The sequence below is a fragment of the Pristiophorus japonicus genome, chromosome 4 (assembly GCF_044704955.1).
Source record: "Pristiophorus japonicus isolate sPriJap1 chromosome 4, sPriJap1.hap1, whole genome shotgun sequence".
NCBI lineage: Eukaryota > Metazoa > Chordata > Chondrichthyes > Pristiophoridae > Pristiophorus > Pristiophorus japonicus.
The window spans coordinates 55,088,170-55,113,285 of NC_091980.1; the positions used below are offsets into that span (position 1 = coordinate 55,088,170).

General features: G+C 46.9%; 1 long non-coding RNA gene and 1 pseudogene across 1 annotated transcript in view; both read left to right on the forward strand.

Moving 5' to 3' along the window:
• Positions 1–23,678, forward strand: part of LOC139262055 (uncharacterized) — a 48,008-nt gene extending 24,330 nt beyond the window's left edge. Inside the window, exon 3 of the long non-coding RNA XR_011592873.1 lies at positions 23,352–23,678. This is a non-coding gene — a long non-coding RNA (uncharacterized lncRNA). The remainder of the gene's footprint in view (positions 1–23,351) is intronic.
• LOC139263654 (U2 spliceosomal RNA) lies at positions 4,797–4,999 on the forward strand (annotated as a pseudogene).
• Positions 23,679–25,116: the final 1,438 nt, after the last annotated feature.

Sequence of the window (25,116 nt, forward strand, 5' to 3'; positions counted from 1 at the left end):
TAGGAAGGACGTAATTGCACTAGAGAGGATGCAGAGAAGGTTTACTAGAATGCTGCCTGGAATGGAGAATCTTAACTATGAGGACAATTGGATAGGCTGGGTTTGTTCTCATTGGAACAGAGGAGGCTGAGAGAAGACCTTATTGTGGTGTATAAAATTTTGAGGGGCCTGGATATAGTGGATAGCAAGGGCCTATTTCCCTTGGTGGAGGGGTCAATTACGAGGGGGCATAGTTTTAAGGTGGTTTGTGGAAGGTTCAGAGGGGATTTGAGGGAAGCTTCTTCACGAACAGGTTTGTGGGGATTTGGAACTCGTTGCCTGGAAAGGTGGTAGAGGCAGAAACTCTCACCACATTTAAAAGGTGCTTGGATGGGCATTTGAAGTGCCGTAACCTGCAGGGTTGCGAACCGAGAGCTGGTAAGTGGGATTAGACTGAATAACCTCTTGTTAGCTGGCGCAGATACAATGGTAAGTACTGCAGGGAATTGAAAACAGCCAGGGTGATCTGGACTAGTTTTGATTGCTTGGATAGGTCGAGGAGGAATTTTCCCAGATTTTTTCCCCAATTGGCCTGGATTTTTATCTGTTTTTTGCCTCTCCCAGGAGATTGCATGGCTCCAGTTGGGGTGGAGTGTAGAATGTTATAGTGCAAGGGATGTCGTAGTTGTGTGTGGATTGGTTGGGCCGGATGCTCTTTACCTTTCTGCCATTGTTCATTGTTTATACTGTCATGTATCTTACATTATTATATATAACTGTATCCTAACATGCTATACATGACTGTAATAAGATATGACCTGTAACCACCAGCAGCATACCTTACCACCAGGGGTGCACTTGCAAGAGAGAGGTATATAAGGGCAAGTCTCAGGCAAGTGCAGCATTCCAGAGCTGTGAAATAAAGGTGCAGGTCCAGAGTGACCTTGACTTCACTACATGCCTCGTGTGAATCTGTACTGAGGGGACAGGACTTTACAGTGGCGACGGGTTACGGGATTACAGAATCCACAGAATGGCGAACAACGGATCAGATGAAAAGTACAATGCGGGAGACAATTGGGAGGACTTTATAGAAAGGCTCCAGCAAAGCTTTGTAACCAAAGACTAGTTAGGCGACGATAAGGCAGAGAAGAGAAGAGACCATCTCTTGACCAGCTGTGGCTCGAAAACAAACGCTTTAATGAAGGATCTGTTGGCACCCGAGAAACCAACAAGCAAGTCGTTTGAAGAATTGAGCACACTGGTAAGAGACCACCTGAAGCCAGTGAGCAGCCTACACATGGCCAGACACAGGTTCTACAACTACAGACGCTGTGTGGGCCAGAGCATACCCGACTTCGTGGCGGAACTTTGGAGGTTGGCTAGTTTATTTGAGTTCTCCGATGAACTGAGGAGAGAAATGCTGAGAGACCTTTTCATTGAAGGAATAGGCATATTCCGAAAGCTCATAGAGACCAAGAACCTGACCTTAGAGGCAGCAGCACTGGTTGCACAGACATTCTTGGTAAGGGAAGAAGAAACGAGGTTGATTTACAATGCCGGTACGACAACGAATGAAATATTGGAACAAGAAGTTCATAGCACTAACAAGCTGCTACCCCCACACACAGACAAAACCGGGAGAACAGGTTCTCGACAGCAGGCAGAAGCCATCAAGGGCCACAGGAACGGCCGTTCACACCTCATCAACCCACAATGCGAGCAATCAACTACAAACTGAGAGAAGCTCAAGAGAGATCAGCCAGACGCAGCTCATTCTTTGGAAACTCTTTGAACAATGCAACAGGTCTGTGCTGGAGGTGTGGGGGTGGGCACTCATCAAGGGGATGTCAATTTCAGCAGGCTGTTTGCAGAAATTGTGAATATACAGGGCATTTGGCCCGCGTGTGCAAAAAAACGGCAGCTCGGCTGGTATACGAATCGGATGGGTCGGAAAGCGGACCAGAAGATGGTGGGGACAGTACCCGGGACACCGGTATACAGCGGGTCAACACGATCAATGGCCGCTGCTCCTACAACAGGACGCCTCCTATAATGATGAGGGTCCTACTCAATGGGATATCTGTCAACATGGAGCTTGATATGGGAGCGAGTCAATCTCTCATCGGCGCTCAACAATTTGAACAACTGTGACCGCATAAAAGAGACAGACCAAAACTCTCAAGGGTCGACACCACACTAAGGACTTATACCAAAGAAATCGTACCAGTCCTCGGCAGCACCATGCTCTCTGTCACACACAAAGGGACAGTGAACCGACTTCCCCTGTGGATTGTCCCCGGAGACTCCCCAGCACTGCTAGAGAGAAGCTGGCTGGCAAAACTAAACTGGAAATGGGATGATGTCCATGCCATGTCATTAGAGGAACGGACCTCCTGCTCAACAGTTATAAAGCGATTTGAACAACTCTTTCAGCCAGGTGTGGACACTTTCAAAGGGGCCAAAGTCAAAATCTACATCACACAGGATGCTAGACCGGTCCATCACAAGGCCAGAGCTGTACCCTATGTGATGAGGGAAAAGATCGAACACAAACTAGACAGGCTTCTGCAAGAAGGCATTATATCACCTGTGGAATTTAGCGACTGGGCAAGTCCCATCGTCCCAGTCATGAAGCCTGATAGATCCGTACAAATCTGTGGGGACTACAAATCTACCATAAACAGAATCTCCCTACAGGACCAGTACCCGCTGCCCAGAGCGGAGGACTTATTTGCCACATTGGCTGGAGGTAAACTTTTCTCAAAACTAGACCTCACATCTGCGTATATGATGCAAGAATTGACCGAGGAATCCAAGCTACTCGCCACCATCAACACTCATCGAGGCCTTTTCATGTACAATCGATGCCCATTCCGTCAGCAGCTGCCATATTCCAGCGCAACATGGAGAGTCTGCTCAAGTCCATCCCGGGGACGGTTGTATTTCAAGACAACATACTTATCACGGGCAGGGACACCGACTCCCATCTCCGTAATTTGGAGGAAGTACTAAAGCGGTTGGATCTGGTAGGCCTAAGAGTCAAGAAATCCAAGTGCCTGTTTCTCGCACCCGAGGTTGAATTTTTGGGCAGAAGGATTGCCGCTGATGGAATCCGCCCAACAGAGTCCAAAACAGAAGCAATTCGCCTGGCACCCAGGCCCGGGAATGTCTCAGAACTGCGTGCCTTTCTCGGGCTACTCAATTACTTTGGGAACTTTATGCAGAACTTAAGCACGCTGCTGGAGCCTCTCCACGTGCTACTCAGAAAGGGGTGCGATTGGTTTTGGGGGGACGCCCAGGAACGCGCCTTCAATAAGGCACGCAACCTTCTGTGTTCCAACAGTGTTTTGACTTTCTTTGATCCAGGTAAAAAGCTAGTTCTCACATGCGATGCGTCAGCGTATGGGGTCGGGTGCGTTTTGCAACATGTCAATAGTGCGGGCAAATTACAACCCATAGCTTATGCCTACAGGTCACTTTCGCGGGCGGAACGCGGGTACGGAATGGTAGAGAAGGAGGCGCTCGCGTGCGTGTGTACGGTGTCAAAAAGATGCACCAATATCTTTTCGGGGCTAAGCTCGCGTTAGAAACCGACCACAAGCCCCTCATGTCCCTCCTATCCAAGAGAAGGCAATAAACGGCAATGCCTCGGCACGAATTCAACGGTGGGCACTCATGCTGGCGTCCTACGACTACGCCATAAGGCACAGACAACTGTACCGACGAGCTCAGCAGGCTACCCCTGGCGACCACGGAAGGGTCTGACGAACAGGACTGTGAGATAGTCATGGCAATCAATGCCTTTGAGTCCATAGGTTCGCCCATGACGGCTCGCCAAATCAGAGCCTGGACGGCCAGCGACCGCACGTTATCCTCAGTAAAAAGATGTGTCCTAACCGGTGACTGGGCAGAGGCTCGCGATGCCTGCCCCGAGGAATTAAAACCCTTTCACAGGCGCATGCATGAGCTATCACTACAAGCAGACTGCCTGATGTGGGGCAGCTGAGTAGTCATGCCTCTGCGAGGCAGAGAGGCATTTGTCCGGGAGCTCCACCGCAAGCACCCAGGGATCGTTCTCATGAAGGCCAGAGCCAGATCCCACGTCTGGTGGCCTGGTATTGACGCGGACCTGGAGCTCTGCGTCCGAAGGTGCACCATTTGTGCCCAACTCAGCAATGCCCCCAGGGATGCTCCACTGAGCCCTGGCCCTGGCCTACCAAACCGTGGTCGCGGGTGCACGTAGACTATGCGGGCCCATTCATGGGCAAAATGTTCCTCGTAGTTGTAGATGCATTTTCAAAGTGGATCGAATGCACCATTTTAAACTCGAGCACAACCTCCACCACTGTGGAGAGCCTCGCAACCATGTTTGCAACGCACGGAATCCCTGACACATTGGTCAGTGACAATGGTCCGTGCTTCACCAGCGCAGAATTCCAAGACTTTATAATTGACCACGGCATAAATCACGTCAAGACGGCACCGTTCAAGCCGGCCTCCAATGGCCAGGCGTAGAGAGCAGTGCAAATCATTAAATAAGTCATTCTTAAAATCCAAGGTCGCACGCTGCAGGGTCGCCTGTCGCGACTGCTGCTGGCATACAGATCTCGTCTGCACTCATTGACTGGGATCCCCCCCGCGCAACTGTTGATGAAAAGGACTTTAAAAACAAGGCTCTCATTAATCCTCCCAGACATGCACGAAATCGTTGAGGCAAAGCGCCGTAAGCTGACTGAGTACCATGGGGGAGGGTGATGTCATGTTTCTTACATTATTATATATAACTGTATCCTAACATACTATACATGACTGTAATAAGATATGACGCCTTTTGGCTAAGATCATGCGTAACTGACCTGACAGGGGAGTAACCATGACCCCAACGTGGTTCTCCCTGGATCAGGAAGGTGATTCTCCTATGCTTTTTGGAAATAGGAGGTGGGTGGGGTGGCTTGACCCATCCACCTCCACGGCACGAACCTGGTATTGCAGTACTTCCAGGAACGGTGCAGTGGCTCTAGGCCTTTTGGCTAACAGCATTGGCGCAGAGTGATCCTTGATGTGTGCAAGGTGACTTCTGGCGTTTGTGATTTGACAAAGAATTGGAAAGATTGGCAACGAATAAAAAAAAAAGATATGACCTGTAACCACCAGCATACCTTACCACCAGGGGTGCACTTGCAAGAGACAGGTATATAAGCGCAGGTCTCAGGCAAGTGTAGCATTCCAGAGCTGTGAAATAAAGGTGCAGGTCCAGAGTGACCTTGACTTCACTACATGTCTCGTGTGAATCTGTGCTGATGGAACAGGACTTTACACATACGTTTATATGTAACCTTCAGGGCTGCTGACCGAGGGCCTTGTGGCTCTTTGTCGGCCGGCGCAGACACGCTGGAGCGAAATGGCCTCCTTCTGCGCTGTAGAGTTCACAAGTGAGTGCAGGGTTTGGATTCTGCTGTTATTGCTGCTGTTATTCACATCCTAATGAACTGTGTTCATTCTGTTAGTTGCCGTTTGTTTCTGTTGATGTTAAACTCCAGCCTAGTTGAAGGGTTATTAATATTGATATTTGATGTCGCCAAGATAAGAGGAGACTAATTGATGTCCTGTTTCTGACTGCTCCATTTTTGATTGGGGCGGAGGAGCGGTGAGAGATCGGGGCGGAGGAGCGGTGAGAGATCGGGCCCCAGGAGAGGCGAGGGTTCGGGGCCCAGAAGAGTTGAGGGCCCAGGAGCAGCACGGGCCAGCCCACACTGCGATTTATGGATAGTAGGAGCATGTGTGCGTACTAGGTCCGTGCAGCAGAGCTTGGTCTTCAGTCGTCTTGATTAACCCTTGCCACTGGATCAAGACCGTCAAGCCCGTGTCGTGGCTGGTGTGCAACGGCCACCCCACGTTAAAAGAATCCATGCACAGGCATCTTCCACCCTTTAGTATGTAGTTCAGGACTTAGATTGTCAGGTCCCTCATTGAAATACCTGTGAACTCATCCCTTTTTGGTGTGGAAGCAAGTCATCCTCGATACGAGGGACTGCCTAATACTATACTAATAATACTAGATTTCTATGTTTCTGTGTTTCTAAGTCAAAACAACAATTAGGAAGGAAAAGATGAACTCCAAAATCAAATTATCGAGGAATATATAAATAAATAGTAAAGTATTTTGCAGACACATGAATAACAAAAGAAAAAGCAGTATAGGGATAGGGCCACTATGGGATATGACATGATAAACTCAGGTAATGACAGTGAAATGGCAGAAATATTCAACAGTTACTGTGCCTCAGTATTTACCAGGGAGACTAACAAGATAGACATGACTTTATAAGAAGAGATCAAAAAGATATAAAGACATTAAAGATAGAAAGGGGAGAGATAATTGATAAACTTGATCAAACTTAGAGGATAAAACCCCTGGTCCGTATAGATTTCATCCGTGCATATTAAAAGAAGTTGCGGAAGAGATAGCAGAGGCGCTATCACATAAATATAAAAAAAGAATTTGAAAAGAGAATACTGCCCAAGGATTGGCGGACAGCTAATGCGATTCCTACATTTAAAAGGGAGATTGAACAAGTCTAGGGAACTACAGACCAATTAGCTTAACATTGGTGGTAGGAAAGATGATGGAATCCTTACTCAAAGATGGAATAGAAAATAACGTCGAAACTGAAAATATAATAAAGAATGGGCAGCACCGATTTGAAAAGAAAAGTCATGCTTGACTAACCTTATTGAATTTAAGAAGTAACAAAGAGTAGACAAGGAAAACATAGTAGATGTAATATATTTGAATTTTTAAAAGGCCTGTGATAAGATAGACTCATGACTAAGGTCAGAACATCTGGAGTCAGGGGACAGGTAGCAGGATGAAGAGCAAGCTGGCTACAAAACAGAAAAAAGACAGTGGGGCCAAAATTGCCTCATGGCCCGTCCGGGGGCGCTAACCTACCGGGCCCAGATCAGTTAACGCCCAGGGCGAAAGTCCCGCCCCCGGTGTGGAATTCGCCTTTGCGCCCCTCAAATGAGGCGGAGCACTGTCTCAGGTGCTCCACCTCGTTGGAGGGGCACTCCCGAGGTGTCAGCGCGGCGCTGAGGTCAGTGCCACACTGAACAGGTCAGCGCTAAGCAGCTGCTCTGTGTAGCGCTAACGCGCCATGCCACCCCTCCCCTTCAGTTAAAGGGAAGGGCCGCTGCGAATTCTGCATGGCTGTTTGAAGGCCACCAGGGGTAATGTCGACCGGATCAGCAGCCTGGCATGCAAAGAGGATTGGCAGGCTGCATGATGGCAGGCCGGTCGAGATGAGGGCTGCCATTGTCGGGCCGACGGAAAAATGGGCCGACAGAAAAAAATGGCAGCCTACCCTTTTAGGGGTGCCCAGGGAGGATGTCTGCACCCCTCGAAGCGTCGCGGACCTTGGCCCGTGCAAGCCTCGCCTGCGCGGGACAATTTCCCCTGTGGGACGTAAATGGGTCAGCGCGGGGCGGTGAGGGGTCGGCTCGTATGCTGATGATGTCATCGGCAGGGGTGCAAATCACGGGGCACAGTGCAAACTCCAAATCGGCTCCAAAATCTCGGGCAATTTCACTCCAGGCGCCACCGCCTCTGGGCGAAAAGGCAATTGTGCCCCTTCAGTGCCTACCGGCGGCACTAACTGGGTGCAAAAAGAGGACAGTTTCGGCCCCAGTGTATCTACAAATGTAGCTACTCAGACTGGCAAAAGATGGGAAGGTGTGTTCCACAAGCATTGATGCTGGGACCACTGTTGTTAACCAGTTACATTAATGATTTGGAATTGGAAGTATAATTTCAAAATTTGCAGTGGACAATAAATTGCAAGGTGTAGCCAATACAAAGGAAGACTGTCACAAAATGCAGGAAGACATTAATAAACTTTCAGAATGGGCATGTAATTGGCAAATTAATTTCACTATAGTGTGAGGTGGCGCATTTTGATCGGAAGAATAAGGAAGCCAAATAATGCTTAATCTGAAAGGGTTAGAGGAGCAAATGGATCTAGGGGTACAGATGCACAAATCACTAAAAGTAGAAACGTAAGTTAATAACGCTATAAAGAAAGCAAACCAACCACTCGGATTCATTTCTGAAGGGATAGAACTGAAAAGCAGAGAAGTTATGTTAAACTTGTATCAAACCTTGGTTAGACCACACTTGGAGTACTGTGCACAGTTGTGGTCTTGATATTGTAAAAAGGATATAGAAAAAAGGATATTGGAGAAGTTGCAAAAAAGATTCTCAAGGATGTTACCAGAACTGAGAGAATATCCTTATCAGGAAAGGCAGAGCAGGCTGGGGCTCTTTTGTGTGGAAAAGAGAAGGCTGACAGGTGACCCGATAGAGGTCTTTAACAAATAGATAATAAAAGGGTTTGATAGGGTATACGTAGAGAAAATGTTTCCACTTGTGGCGGTGCCCACATCTAGAGGTCATAAATACAAGATAGCCACTAATAAATCCAATAGGAAATTCAGGAGAAACGTGTCTACCCAGAGAGTGGTAAGAATGTGGAATGCAAAACAAGAAATAGTTGAGGCAAATAGTATGGATGCATTTAAGGGGAAGGTAGATAAGCACATCAGGGAGAAAGGAACAGAATATGCTAATTAAGGTTAGATGAAGAGGGGTGAGAGGATGCTCATGTGGAGCATAAACACTTGCATAGCCGGAATGGCCTGTTTCTGGGCTCTATTTTCCTCTTTGCTGATTTTTGGCACTCATGAGAATGTACGGATGATATTTTTGTGCCCGTTTGTGGCGAAAAGAAAATACAATTTTCGCCAAACTAAAATGTAATTTTGGGGCTGCGGTACCTGAAGTTAAGTCTGCAGGTGGAGCTTCAAGTGTGTGCCGAAAAATCAGTGTGCATGCGCCGGAAAAAAAAACTTTTTCCACATGATGGGTGTGTCTGCGCATCCACAGTGAACTTCCTGGTCTGGATCAGCACCTTGTGAGAACACATTGGGATCGGAGCTGGATCTGGACTTTTAAATTTTAGCTGCAAAAGATGGATCCAGGGGAAGGAGAAGGAAAAGGAGAAGAGGAAGGAGGAAGGGCCAAGAGATTTCAAGCAGAAGAAATTGAGCCCCTGGTGGACATCATTGAGAGGAGATAGGATGTGCTTGAAAACAAAGGAAGAATGGGACAAAAGTAATTGAAACCCTCTCTACGAGCAAACCTTTGGGAACAAGTTGCAGAAGAGTTCAATGCAGTGGCCATGACCCTGAGAAGTGGCACGCAGGTTAAAAAGAAGTGGCAGGACCATGGTCAAGCAGTTACTGCAAGCATTTATGCACTGCAATTATATTTGTAAATGTGACTGATGTGTGTGTGTGTTTGTGCGTGTGGTCCCCGCAGCAGAAGGACCTCTCTTTAAAAAGTTCTATTTTCATCTTTGCAGAGGAAGGTGTCACAGATCAACTGAAAAAGGTCAAAAACTGAAGGAGGTGAGCCAAGTAGGCTGCAATTAACAGCTGTGGAACAGAGGATCGCTGATATGATTAAATCTCACAAGAGAAGTGTCATGTATCCTACATGGCTACTGTTGGTACTATCACAAGGTGTGCCACCAGGGGGAACAGCAGTGGGAGACTTGTAGGTTACTTGTATAGGTGTGCCTGGCCTAGTATAAAAGTCAGGCCACCAGGTGTGATCCTCACTCTGGAGTTAACAAATAAAGGATTAAGGTCACTACAGTTCAAGTACAACACATAGCCTCGTGGAGTCGTCACTAGAGCATTCAAGGACAGGTAACAATTGGCGACAAGGTTACGGACTTTCACGCGAAAATGGCTACCCTCGGTATGTTGCAGCAGTTTGCCGATGGTGATGATTGGGATGCCTTAGTGGAGAGGCTCGACCATTTCTTCATAGCAAGCAACCTGGCAGGAGACGACCCGGCCACACTGGCTGATAAGCGCAGAGTTATCCTGCTAACCAGTTGTGGGCCCACCGTCTATGGCTTCGTCAGGGACTTGCTGGCACCAGCGAAGACAATAACCAAGACGTACGAGGAGCTCGTAACACTGATTCATGAGCAACTCAAGCCCAAGGAGAGCATCCTCACAGCCAGACACCGGTTCTACACCTACCGACAGCCGGAAGGCCAGGAAATCGCAAAATATGTCGCAGACCTTAGGAGGCTGGTGGCACCATGTGATTTCAGCAACCACCTCAACGAAGCGCTGCGGGACATGTTTGTCATTGGAATCGGCCATGAGGGCCTTCTTCATAAGCTACTGTCAGCGGATACCACAGTCACACTGCAGAAGGCCATCTCTGTGAGCCAGGCATTCACGACCTCGACCTGCGGCTCTAGGCAGATGACTCACCCTCAGGACTCAAACCCGGCAGGTACTGTGCACCAAGTGGCGCCTTTTAGAGGCTGGACTGTAAAACGGGAACCCTCTCAGGGGAGAGAGAACAGGCTACCGAGTCCCTTAACTCAGGACTCGAGTCCCGAGAGGAGCTAATCGAGTGGCTGTATACTTGTGTTGTGGAGGGAATCACATGGCTCACCACTGCCGCTTTAAAGACTATGTATGCAAGGGCTGCTGCACAAAGGGCCACCTCCAGCGAATGTGTAAGAGAAATATGACTCACTGTGTCGCTGAAGAGTCTGCAGATGGCCATGAATCCAGCACAGATAATGAAACAATAGGCAGAGAGGCAGCTCAGCCCCACGATGAGGTGTATGGCATGTTTACCTGCACCACTGACTGTTCTCCGTCGAGGATGGATGTCGAGATAGATGGCGTTCCAGTCTTCATGGAAGTGGACACAGGGGCAAGCCAGTCAGTAGTGAATCAAGAAGCCTTTGAGAGGCTATGGGACAACCAAGTTGGTCCCTGTTCAGGCAAAGCTGCGCACCTACACCGATGAACTTATCCCAGTCGTTGGTAGTACAATTAAAGGTACTCCATGATGGCACGGTGCACAAGTTACCTCTGTGGATTGTTGCAGATGATGGACCAACGCTGCTCAGAAGAAGGTGGATGGAGATCCATTGGAAGTGGGAAGACTTCACCCCTCCAGCGATCGTCGTCCTCCTTGTTCAGAGGCACAGCAAGCCTGCACTTGAGGTTGGACCCGGCACCAGAGAGCAGACCAGCACAGCACCCGAGGCACAGATTGCTCAGCACGACTGTGTGGAGATGATCCAGCTGAGACAACCTGAACACACCTTCCAGGCTCCAGTGGTAGGACTTTGGAGGAAGAAAATCGGATCCAAAGGCGACTTCCCAGCTTCGGTGGCAGAACCCGGGGAGAAGAGGATCAGCGCAGTCGACATCGTGGATGGAGAAAAGATGGCGTCCAAACCACGAGGTGATGCGCTGAAGAAAAAGATGGCTGTGGCCAGACCACAAAGTGCAGCGTTGATGGAGCAACACGTGGCACCAAACGGAGAAGAAGATTGGGGTAAAGAAAGCACGGCTCTATTAAAGGAGGCCTGCAACCCACTACAATTAAAAGGACAGTTCTACACATTCAAGCAATGTAATAGCAACTGTAAGTTAGAGATAAAATGTGTAACTGATGATCAGAGTTGTGTACATGCAATAAGCAAGGAACAGTCATGCGATCATGTAAAATGTGTAATTGATGCTCAGAATTGTGTACATGCAACCAGCGAGGAATCGGAGCTACAGAGCATCCACAATAAGTAATGAAAAGTTGTGCGATGTATGATTTCAACTGCACGCAGCCAATGCAGCGGGCAGACATCCATCGGGAGCACACAGGTCCAGTGAGCTACCCAATGCTGTAGCTGCATCCCTAGAGTCTGGCCACAAGCAGCCAATACACACGAGCTGCAGAGCAAGCCATCTCAGGAGGGCAATGACAGCGGTATTGATACCCTGCCCCCGATCGGCTCCAACTCTCAGGCACCCGATGGTACCAACTGCCAAGAGCCTGAAAGAGCAAACTATGCTTAGGCTCAGCCCCCAAACCCCATCGCCACCAAGGCCATACGCAGAAACGAAGAGTCACTCGCTGCAGTCCTCCCAAAGGGGACCAGGACCAGCCAGAATCCCAAACCAAACAACGGCAGGCTAGCGAGTCAGCAGTTCCCTGTGCACTGCTAGATGACAGCCCCTCAGGGAGCAGCAGCGACCCAGGGCGTAAAGAAAGGACAGGGAGGTCACAGGCATCTGTGAACCTGCCCGACGCTAGGAAGCACGGCAACAGCCCCAAGAGCAGGCAACTCGAGAAAACTGGGTTCCCACTGCCAGCACTGGGCACCCTGCCACCACCAGACTGCCTGGACACCATCCACTAGTTCTGGAACTAGCTTGTTCTTGCGCACCAGTCACCGATCCCAAGCACGCATCGATAATGTATCTCACCAAGCTGGCGTACCGGTCTCACAACTAAACCACAAATGAATACAAACTTGTCTCCCTGAACTTGAATGTATATGAATGCACTGAGCCTCCAGCATAACCTATATGTGAGAGGGGGAGAATGGAGTGGTCAGAGACACACACAGACAGCAACCACCAGCACTCTACTGCACCAACCACTCACCCAAGATTGAAACGACCCGCCAAGGGTCAAGTAGATAGAGCTAAGCCCAGAGCACAGTCAATGCAGTGGCGATTTGCACTAAAGGCTTGGGGGAGAGTGATGTCATGTATCCTACATGGCTACCGTTGGTACTATCACAAGGTGTGCCACCAGAGGGCACAGCAGTGGGAGACTTGTACAGGTTACCTGTACAGGTGTGCCTGACCTAGTATAAAAGGCAGACCACCAGGTGTGATCCTTACTCTGGAGTTAACTAATAAAGGACTAAGGTCACTACAGTTCAAGTACAACACATTGCCTCGTGGAGTCGTTATTCGAGCATCCAAGGACACAACAAGAAGATCAAACACCAATGTGGAAGCTGGGCCCAGGTTACCAACACAGGGTAAGCCCTGCCGTGTACTCATGTTACCCTGTCCCCTCTGCCCCCTCTCCTGCTGCTAACCAAATGCTCTGTTATATTTTGCAAATGTTGAACATCAGGAAGAGATGGAAGCTAAAGCAGAAGATCAGGAAGCCATCAGTCGAGAAATTCTTCATCAACTTCAGGACGAGAATGAGCTGGACAATGAAGGGTAGCAGGAAGACCCCAATGATGCGATGGTCACATTGCAACTGGAGCCAGTGAACCCCCTGAGGATGCCAAGCTCTTTGCTGAGTGATACAGCCAATGCAACATTTCATGGATCGAGTCTGAGGCAGCGGGTTCCAGTGGGTTGCAGCAAGCTGAGGAGAAGGCCGAGGAGGTGGGAAGGAGAATTCAATCTGAAATGCAGGATGCATGGGACATAGGACAGATCAAGGAAATGAGTAGGGAGAGCATTGAGCTAACCAGATCGCTCCTGGCCACCATGGATGGGTGAAGGTAGAATTAGGGGGACTTTAAGTAGAAGTAGCAACACTGTCTGGAGGAATGGGAGCAGTGTCGGGACAGATGAGGGAGGGGATGTCGGAGATTAGGGAGGGAATGTCGGAGATAGCTGCTGCAATAAGTGGACACACCTAGGCTGTCATTGCCCAACAGCAATTGGCTGCATCAATTGCTGACACTCACTTTCCAATCCCCAGACCAAAGTCAGGTAGTTTGCCAGGGGTTCATCCACAGGCTGAAGAAGAGTCTGACGATGAACCCGGGCCTTCCACAATGATATCTGCTAGGTCTGTCCCTGTCCAACCCCAACAACAACAAATGCGTCTTCACGCACAAAGCAGAAAAAATCTTGGGGTCATGATGAGGAAGAAGACATCTGTGACTACGGGCACGGGTAAGGGTAGAGGCAACAACAGGGGCAAGAGGGGCGCACAGAGCTAAGGTCTTTGACTAAGGGGGAGGAGAGATGGCTGCAGCTAGAGTTTGTTTGTTTGTTTGTTGCTGCTACTTGTTGTTTTCTTCATTGAAAAGTTTAAAGTTTGATACAATCATTTGAATTAAAGTTAAGTAAAATGGTACAAATGTTTAATAAGCCTAATTATTTTTTAAAGTTAAGCAGAATCCTGCACATTATTTTTTAAATTAAAGCAACATAAACCAACACATTATTTTTTGACTGAAACCAATATAAACCAACAAAACATTACATACATTATCCTGTACATTATTTTTTGAATGAAAGCAATATAAACCAACACAGCATTATGTACATATGATGTACATTATTTTTTGACACTAACAGGTTCAACACTATCAGGTCGTTTAGCCTTCAGGCAGCAAAGTGATTACGGATTAGCTGCTGACGCAAGTCTCTAGCTATGGCTATAGGTGCACGAGGCCGTCTCCTCCGCCGTTGTCATGCGGGCTGAGGTGGTGGTATGGGTTCGTCCTCCTCCTCCTGCTGCTGGTCCTCCTCGTCCTCCTGCTGGTGCTGCTGGCCCTTCTCCTCCTCGACCTCGTTGTGAGCCTCCTCATCCTCCTTTTCCTCCCCACCCCCTCCTCCCCTCAGGATGATCTTCAATGTCCAGGGCCTGGCCCCTCATGATGGCCAAGTTGTGCAGCATGCAGCACATGACAGTGAACTGACCAACGTGGTGAGGGGCATATTGCAGGTAGCCTCCAGAGTGGTCCAGGCATTGGAAACACTGCTTCAGTATGTCAATTGTCCACTCTATGATGTTATGTCATTATGTGCAACATATTGTACCAACGCTCTGGCTCAATGCGGGGATTGCATAGGGGGGGGGGGGGTCATAAGCCAGGTGGCGAGCCCGTACCCTTTGTCCCCGAGCAACCAGCTGTGCCCTTCTGGCAGTTCCTGAAACATGGTAGATATAACACGTAGGATGAAAGCATCATGGATGCTACCTGGGTATTTGGCATCCACTACCATGATCAAATGCAAATTGTGGCAGACGACGTGCACATTTAGGGAATGGAACCCTTTCCTGTTGCGATAAACCTCAGAGTCGTTTAAAGGTGCTCTCAAGGTGATGTGGGTACAGTCGATTGCACCCTGTACCTTTGGGAAACCAGCAATTCTGGAGAACCCCACAGCACTGTCTCACATTGCCTGGAAATTGATGAACTGGTCCCTTTTTGGCATATGGTGCAGCAGGCACCTGACGAATGCAGCAATGTGTGGCATGCTGCGAGATGCAGCACATGTCCCCAGTTGCTGCTTGAAATGAGCCAGAAGCATAGAAGGCAAGTGCTGCAGTGACCTTCACTTCCACAGGTAGGGCAGTCCTCCTGACACTTCTTGTCTGTATGACTGACCTCATTAGCTGGCAGATCTTGGTCATGATCTCCTTTCCAAATCGCAGCATGCGAATGCAGTCTGCCTCACTCAGGTGTAGGTATGAGCGCCTGTCCTTGTAGATTCGATCAGGGTATGGCCTCCTCCCCTTGTAGATTCGATCAGGGTATGGCCTCCTCCCCATTAATGTCTGAGTGATCTGGTTTGTGCGACGACGGCGTCATTGTAGCCGTTGCCTCCATATGCCATGCATGTAAACCAACCTTACTACATGAGGCATAGTAAAATCTGCACCCATAATTATTATTCTTAACTTTGTTCTTATTATTATGAGACGTACTGAAGCTCAGCACACATACCTTTGCTGGGTGACGCCCTAGCAAAATGGACCACACCCTGGTCTGTGCATATTCGCAACACTAAGCTCTGTCTCTATGGAGATGCGATGCATTTATGGCATTTTAATTATAGCTTGTGCCAAAATTTCTATGTTTGCTGCTATGTTGTGCCATCTCCAATGCACAGTTCAGAGTGCATGCCAGCAAGATCGCTCCCTCGGCCGGACAGAAACACAGGAGCTCAGCGCTTGGATTCCACCCGCCCCCCACCCCCCCGCCGGGCTTCTTTACAAGCTGAGCCCCGGGGGTGGAATCCAAGTGCCGAGCTCCTGTGCTCGTGTCTGGCCGAGGGAGCGATCCTGTGGCCGTCCAGCAGTCCTCCGACCCGTGCCCGGAGCCCCGTGAGCAGAGATTCAGTGATGTGGTGGGGTGGAATCGCAATTTGTCCATTCTCAAAAATATTCTGTGGGCAAAATTAACTTTCCAAGTTATTTTCCGAGTTCCCTCTGCAAAAATCATCATGAATTTGTGTTTTAAATTGTCTTCTTCCCTCGCTCCAAAAACTCAGAAATATGCTCAGTGCCGGTTTCCTTAAGTTGACGAAGGGTTTTTCTGATCGGTATTTAAGGCCACTGTGTGCTGTCCTGAAAAAAATCGTTGTTGGCAAAAATCGGTTAAAGGGCCAAAAATGGTGTGGAAATCAGTTTTCAACTAGACCTGTGTCCAAAAATTTTGCGCTCAAAAAAACAGCGCTGACAGTCGCTGCCAGCGTGCAAACTTTGCGGAAAATTGCAAAATCATGATTGCTCCAAAAAAATCAGCTGACGCCAAAAAAACGGCGCCCAATGGTGGCGAAAATAGAGCCCAATGTAACTGTATGGGCCGGAATTTTCAGTGGGTAATAACGTGAACTAACAGCATTCGCCATTATTACTCCTTCGAAACTGACCGCAACTTCAGAATGTAGCGCATGCACATCTAAATGTGGAAATCCTCAAGTTATGGTCAGTCATTCATGGCTCTAACACTGGCTGCTCTGTGCCCCCCCGCCCCACCAGTAGCTTGAAATCAGTATAATTAGTGAAACGAATGAAAATTTGGGCTTTTCCTTGGTAATATTGCAAATACCCCAATAAATGTTAGACCTTGTTAGATTAGGTGTAACTGAGGTTTTAGCAGCGTATTGATTGCTAAACATTGTGGCTTTGAAAATCTAATTTTAATATTGTGGAATGTCAAATTTCTCCAATTTAATAAAAATTACAACTTTTAGATACTTACATTTTTTTTTTAAGTTTGTTCATGATATTTCAGATTCTACCTTATCCCCATATGAGAACCCAAATCTTTGTTTTGCTTCCTGTAACATTTTTAAAAAGTCAGGATAAAATCAGGTTCTAATTTCTCATTTCCTGCTTCCCTATCTGTGAGAATCCTGCAATGCGATTGGCTGCTTAGTTAGCTTATTGACGTCACAGCAGATCATGCTAGGGGATCCCCGCTATACTGCACTGAAATTACTTGCGCGTCGAAAAAGGCAAACTTCTCGCCACAGAAATCACGAGATTGCTGTGGCAAGCTTTCTTTGGGGTCAGCAATGATTGTCTTTGCTTCGCCACTGACCAGAAATTCCAGGCCTATGTAAGTTGAAGGCTGTTCTTTTTGCCCTCTCTGCCATTGCTGCTGTTCACCTGTGTTCCTTCCTTCACTGCTGCCATTGCCTCTTTAAACAGCAGTAGGCTTAATACCATTAAAACAATTCATCAGTGCAATTTTGCAATAATTTGTGTATTACCTTGTTACACAAGGGGGAGGGGGAGGAGAAATTATTCTTTATGCAATCAATGCATGAAACATATATACACTCAAAGGAACACACATGGTTATTTACTTTACGGAAGCTGGAGTGGTAAAAGTCGAATACAATTGAGCAGCCCATCAGAAAGTATCTGTAGTCACTTAATAGATATAAATAGTACACTGTGTACCACCTGACCTGTGAAATATGCAATGACTCATTGAGAAATCAAGACAGATGGCTTAAACCAAGATTTTCAGATCAAGATCTACTGATCATAGAAGCCAGCATGCGTGTTGTGCAAAGTGTTGTCTACGGGGAAGAATGGCAAGTGTCTAATGTACAGAGGGTAAAGGAAGCATTGCAGACCATCACGTAGGAGATCAATGCAAGGTCGTAGACCAGGAGAAGCTGGAAAGATATTCAGGAGAAGGTGTCACGCTTGAAGAAAAGTGCCAATGTGAGAAATGTGAATGAACATGATTAAATGCTATGGCTGGAGGTTGCTATATGTAGGTAGATACAGGTGCCAATCAAAGTAAGTTAGAGATTTGGTTGAATTTGCTAAAGTGCTTTAGTATACTTAACTTGAATTGAGATAGTAACTTGCTACAAATGCAATATGGTACAAAGGGAAATAATATGCAAAGTGAAATTAAAAAACCTAGAATGATGCAACTAAGAAAGTCTAAAGAGTGAATATAATTATCCACACACTCAGCTGACAAATACAGTGCACTGTCAGTTCTCAAATATAATATAGGCAAGGTACTGTACATTGAGGTAAGCTGTGCTTAAGGCCTAAAACTGCCTACGATACGTAAGCCTTAACTTAGCGGTCCTACCAAAATTAGACCCGGAACCAACTTAACTGTGGGCAGGCTCAGACTGAGAACAGAGGGCATTTTACAAGTCTGGCCTCTCCTAATATTAAGAGGCTCTCTAACATGTGTAATGAATACAGGGAAGCATGTAATTGTCTGGGGAGAGGGAGGGAATACAGTGAGTCAACAACTTTTAAAAGGGAGGAAACCTTTTGACATGGGCAAAGTTTCCATAGTTTTGTAATATGCAGTGAGCGCTTTGTGACAAAAAATTGGAGAAGTGTAAAGTGCAAAATAATTTCTGGAAGCAGATTTTAATGACTTCGAAAAAGAAGCGCACAATGGCTTGGATTTTATTGTCAGTGGCCAAGGAACGCTGCCCGCTATTCACCTCGCTGACAGCTGCCCACAGAGTTCTTGTGGGCTTCTCAGCATAGATTTCCACCACGGTGCCCTGTACAGGGCATCTGTGGCATCTGTGAGCAGGCCAAGCAACAGCAAGGTTCTTCAACCAATCAGACTGAAGAATCTTCACTGATAAATGCAGAGTCCAAACCTGGAAGAATAAAGCAGTAAATATAAATTATTCGATGAATGTGCTAATAGACTCAGCATTGAAATAATTATCAGCGAAGACTGCAACAGCGCACCCTGTGGAGGAGTGGGTATCTCTGACAGCAACTTCCGTATTTCCACGTTTAACCGCGCTTGTGCGGACACCAGAAGTTGCTGTCCAATTTCCCCGTAATAACAGTGAATATTGATAAGAACATAAGAAATAGGAGCAGTGTAAGAAATAGGGGCAATACAGCCCCTCGAGCCTGCTCCACCATTCAATGAGATCATGGCTGAACTTCTATATCAACTCCACTTTCACGCCTTATATCCCTTGATTCCCTTAGTGCCAAAAAAACTATTAATCTCAGTCTTGAATATACCCAACAACAGCTCTCTGGGTTAGAGAATTCCAAAAGATTCACAATTCTATGAGTGAAGACATTTCTCATCTCAGTCCTAAATGGCCAACTCCTTATCCTGAGACAATAACCCCTAGTTCTAGACTCTCCAGCCAGGGAAACAGCCTCTCAGCACCTATCCTCGCAAGCCTCTAAGAATGTTATACATTTCATTGAGATCACCTCCGATTCTTCTAAACTCCAGAGAATATAGGCCCATTCGACTCAATCTCTCCTCATGGGACTGCCCTCTCATCCCAGGAATTGATCTAGTGAACCTTCACTGTACCCCCTCTAATGCAAGTATAACCTTCCTTAGGTAAGGAGACCAAAACTGTACACAGTATTCCAGGTGTGGTCTCACCAAAGCCCTAAATAATTCCAGCAAGACTTGCTTACCTTATTCTTCAAGCCCCTTGCAATAAAGGCTAACACACCATTTGTCTTCCTAATTGCTTGCCTCACCATTATTATTGATAGCATCACCATTATTATTACCGCAAAATCCAGGCCAATAACTCACTTTTGATGGGTGTAGAACAGTGGTGGACAAAATACGTCCCGTGGGCCATATCTGGCCCGCCAAGTCATTCTATCCGGCCCGCTGGATGGGACAGAAATAGAATGCGAACTGGAGTTTGAGCTGCACATTCGTCTATCCACTTTCACTTCTCATGGGTCAGAGACAGACCCGAACTGCAACCAAGGAAAAAACAATAATACTTCATTCAAATTAATATTTGGCAAAAGCGATTCTCCCTGGCCAGATCTTAAAAGGATCCGTTCTGTGATTTTGGGGACCAATGGCAGATGTCTGTACCCAGAATGCACTGTGAACTGGACTATGCCCTATCCATTTGGAGTCTATTGTTGGCTGCTTATCTCCACAACACTTTTACCGAAGAAAGTGACCGGTGCTGCATCTTTCCTCTCCTGGTATGCAGAGTACAACGGCAGGGGAGTTCTCATCTGGCAACAATTGGGACGCATTAGTAATCTTTGCAGAGGGACATAAAGATGACTGAGGTGGGAAATTGATGCTGATACAGCCTCTAAAGAGGGTACAGTTCTATTTCACAGCTCAGAGACCAGAAGATACCACAACATTTTCAACTTTTATCTTTGATTCATTTCTAAGCAGTATCGAATACATGTTGTGTATTTAAGATAGTATCTGACTACTATCTGAATTTATGTTTATGCAATGTTTATGTTTATGCAATGTTCCCGCTAACTTTTTTTCGCGGCGGTCCCGTTAAATTTGCTGCGTGGCCGGCCACTATGCAGCCGCACATGCGCAGTATCTCTCCCAGCACCAGGAGCTGGGGAACGGCCTGCTCTGGACCATGCACAACCATGCAGCCACGCGCCTTATGGGGAACATTGGTGGGCGGTCCTCAACAGCTCACCAAAACTTGTTAAGTGGCCCTCCAGCCCAAATAATTGCCCACCTCTGGTATAGAAGAAGCAGAGTGGCGACATAGCAGTACCACGAGCCCTGCTGAGTTCTTTTATGATTCCAATTACAAAGGACCAGCTATTCCGAGGAAGCTTCATGTGCACAAAAGGTATAACAATAATTTGGCTTCCTGGCTATACTGTAAACCATGTTCACTACAGCTGCATATTCAACTAAACAGTTGAGTAATCTTGTGAAACAAGAGTTCTCTGCTCTGCAGACTGCCATCGAGCAGCATGCAATTTCAGTGGCTTCTGCAGGAGAGACTTCAGGCACTGATGCACTGAGCACGGTTAGAGCATTTCTCAGAAATGCTTCGGCCAATGGTGTTGAGATAACTGTAAGCTTCAATTGTTTTTGACAGACTCCAGAGAACCATGGTAGATTGATTCAGTGATCTCATAGCTCTACAATGCTCTGTGTTTTTAAAGAGTGCTGTAGCCAATGTAAATTCTTGGCCTCTGCAAGGGATTATGCTAAAAGGATAGGAACAATCATGTGGCTCTCAAGTTACCATCAGTCCTTTGCTTGTAACAGCTTCTGGACAGGAGAAGCCCCAAAAGCAAGAAAGCCCCCAAAGGAGTGAACAGTGACGACACATCAAAAGTAACTCATTGGCTATGAAGCACTTTGGGATGCCATGAGGATGTGAAAGTTGCTATATAAATGCAAGTTCTTTCTTTCTTCTTTCCTGTGGAATGGTTGCACACATAAAAAAACACTCACTGAAACATAAAAGCAGATGACAGGAAAACAGCTGCTTAATCAGAACCTGTGCTGCTTCCTACTGTGGCTGCTGAGCATCTGCTAGCTCCTTGTCATCAACTTCTGTTTCCTCCTCTTCCAATGTCATGGTCTGTTGCTGTTTATCTTACACAAACATATGTCTAACTCTTCCAATAATTACATTGTGCATCATAAAACGTATCACTACTATTCTGCTAACTCTCTCCAGGGAATATTGTACATCACCTCAATGTGTTCCAAATATTGGTACAGTTGCTTAAGCATGCCAGTTATCTGCTTGATTAATGTTCTTGGCTCTCAAAAGTATGTCATTGTAGGTAGGTTCTTTATTGGGAGGTATGGAGTTGTCATAAGCCATGCTTTGAGCAGGTCGCCTATATATCCGCGGAGATAAGTACCCAACTGGTCTTCAGTTAGGAGTGAATGGGAAATCATTGATTTTCATAAGATATAGCTGTCATGTGTACTCCTTGGAAATTGTGCATTCACATGCATAATAACTTGTCAGTAATTGTAGATTATTAGCATATTCATCAAATAATATTTTTTTCTGTTGCTGATGAACAGCATTGTATGTTAATTCCATCACATATTGTGATAGAATGGAATCATAGAATCATAGAAATTTACAGCACCGAAGGAGACCATCATGTCTGCGCTGGCTGACACAGAGCTATCCAGCCTAATCCCACTTTCCAGCTCTTGATCCATAGTCTTGTAGGTTATGGCACTTCCAGTGCATATTCAAGTACTTTTTAAATGCTATGAGGGTTTATGCCTCTACCACCCTTTCAGGCAATGAGTTCCAGACCCCCACCACCCTCTGGGTGAAACAAATTGCCCTCAAATCCCCTCTGACCCTCCTACCACTTACTTTAAATCTATTCACCCTGGTTTTTGGTCCCTCTGCTAAGGGAAATAGGTCCTTCCTATCCACTCTATCTAGGCCCCTCATAATTTTACACACCTCAATCAAGTCTCCCCTCAGCCTCCTCTGTTCCAAAGAAAACAACCCCAGCCTATTCAATCATTCCTCATAGCTAAAATTCTCCAATCCAGGAAACAGCCTCGTAGATCTCCTTTGTATCATCTCTAGTGCAATCACATCTTTCCTGTAATGTGGCAACCAGAATTGAACACAGTACTCTAGCTGTGGCCTAACTAGTGTCTTATACAATTGAAGCATAACCTCCCTGCTCTTGTATTCTATGCCTCAGCTAATAAAGGCAAGTATCCTGTATGCCTTCTTAACCACCTCATCTACCCTTCCTGCTACCTTCAGGGGTCTGTGGACATGCACTCCGAAGTACCTCTGTTCCTCTACACTTCTCAGTGATAATGTCATACGTTTTGAAAAATCTTGCCAACCCTTGCTCTGCTGAATGTTGCTGCTTTTCTTAAAGCACTTAAGCACCTTGGGACATTTTTCTACATTAAAGGCACTATATAAATGCAAGCTGTTGTTGTATTCACCAGAATGTCAAAAAAGAGCATTGTGACCTGGATAATGCAGTAGTAAACTACAAACTGATTAGCCATGTCTACTCTCCTACCACTGTCTGGAATGAAGCTGTAGCAAACATATTGCGTGTTATTATTGTAATGATACAATATGAATATAACATTATCATGGGAGCACCATCACCACAAGAACTGCAGCAGTTCAAGCAGAAGGCCCACCACCACCTACTGAGGGCAACTAAAAATGGTAATTAAATGTGACCTTGCCAGTATCGCCTACATTCTGATTTGCGCCTGCAGATGGTCTGGAGATGTATTTACAAGAGAGTTACCTGGGTCACTCATTTGCACATACATTGGAGTAGAGATTGGTGTAAATTCCGTGCAACAAGAGTGTAATTTGCTGGAGTGCATGGAAATTAGAGTGCAGTATTTAAACATTTTAACAGCAGACTGTGGGACAAACAGATAAAAAAGGAGCAGTATTTGGCTCTCATTGACTTCACTCTCATTGTATGTATTAACAATCTGTTTTTAATACTTTTCAAGATGTCTATGACAGAAACAATTGGAACAAACAACCAAGGCTTGGCATTCAGAATTTCACAGACTCGGGCCTGAAAGACCTCTTCGAAGAATTTGACATCCGTAGAAAGATACTGCTAAGTGTCTGTGTCAGGAAAGCTGCCAGAAATCTCACTTGTGCCACCTGGTGTGAGGCGGACTGGCAATGAGTGCGATCTCTCTCACTCCCAATACTGCAGGCGACTGTCGCAAGCAGTTCATTGATCTCACCAGGACAGGCAAGGAAACATACCAAATACTCTTGTTTCTCTTCCTTGTCCACCTTGGACATAAGCACACACTTCACCCTCGAAAGGATTGTTGGAAATTCTGTTTTATTGTTTATCCAAGGTATACGTTGAACTTCCGCCAAAGTTATGGGGCTGGATTTTCAGCTCATTTGCGCCTTAGTTAGCACCCCGGCAGGGCATTAAATACTGTTTTGGGGCGTTATGCCGGGCATCCAGGATTTACCGCCCAGGCAGAAGATTTGGCTATGGTTTGCGCCAGCGCAAAAACTTACCGCCCCGCCCGCCCTCCATTTTTAGTGAGATGATGATGTCAGTCATCGTGCAATGCTACGCTAGCGCCCCAGATGGAACATTCAGCCTTAACGCCTCATTTAGTGCCCGGCCCAGGAAACGCCTGAAAAAAACCAGGCGGTCCCAGGGTGTGGCAGGTGGTCTTGGCAGCATTTTTAAATGGAGGGATGAGGATCCTACATCGCAGGTCAGATTGACTACAACGGTTGTGCATATAATGCTGTGTGAAGCTCCAACTTGCAAATTTCACTTTTAGCTGCCATTACAGTGCCGTTACAACTTCAGTGAGAGAATTTAACGGGGGCATTACTAGTTCGCCAGCGTATCATGCTCCATGCTATTGCAAGGTGGTGTCAAGCTAGAGGAAGGACTCTTGGCCATGTCAGCCCACAGATGATGAGAGACCGAAGACGTCCAGGGAGGAGGGCTTACCCCCCATGGGTTTACAGGCACCAACGCTCAGACCTCGAGCTCTCTGAGGAGCAGTGTGTGAGAAGGCTGCGGTTCTGAAAGGAAGTGCTGACAAAGATATGCCATCTCCTACAGGCAGACCGATGCCTGCACTGCTCTCGAGGCAGCCTTCAATAATCCCCTTAACAGGTTACCGAATTCATTGTAGTGTGCTGCATGTTGCACAGCTTGGCCATCATGAGGGGCCAGCGTTGCCAGTGGGGATTGCATGCCCACCTCGGGATGAAGAGGAGCCTGGCAAGGCCACTATTGGATAGCCACCCCATCCACAGCGGAGGCAGCGTGGGGATGCTGCCGGATCAACACTCACACGTCGCCAGCTCATACTGGACCGGTTCTCCTAAATGGAGGAAACTGAGGGATGGAGCGAATATTGGACACGCTATGTGCCCCCATAAAGGCACGTCTCCGGCGAACGTTGGAATGATGCACAAGACACCAAAGGCAAATGATGAGTCATAAATTTTACTGCAACAAAGTCACAAAAACACCCCCACCAAAATAAAACCATACAATATAAAACGTTATGTTGCAGGGCACTAAACAACAATGAAACTTCTTTATCGTCGCAAGTTTCGGCTCAGGCGCAAAAAATCCATTATGTAATGCCTGACTTGATGCCAACGTTCCTCCAACTTACATTTTCGCTGAAACTTGCAGTTGGAGATGCAAACTATTTTCAGGTACTAACTATAATGCCCCGCCGCGATTAACGCCCCGAAATCCAAAAAGCCCAC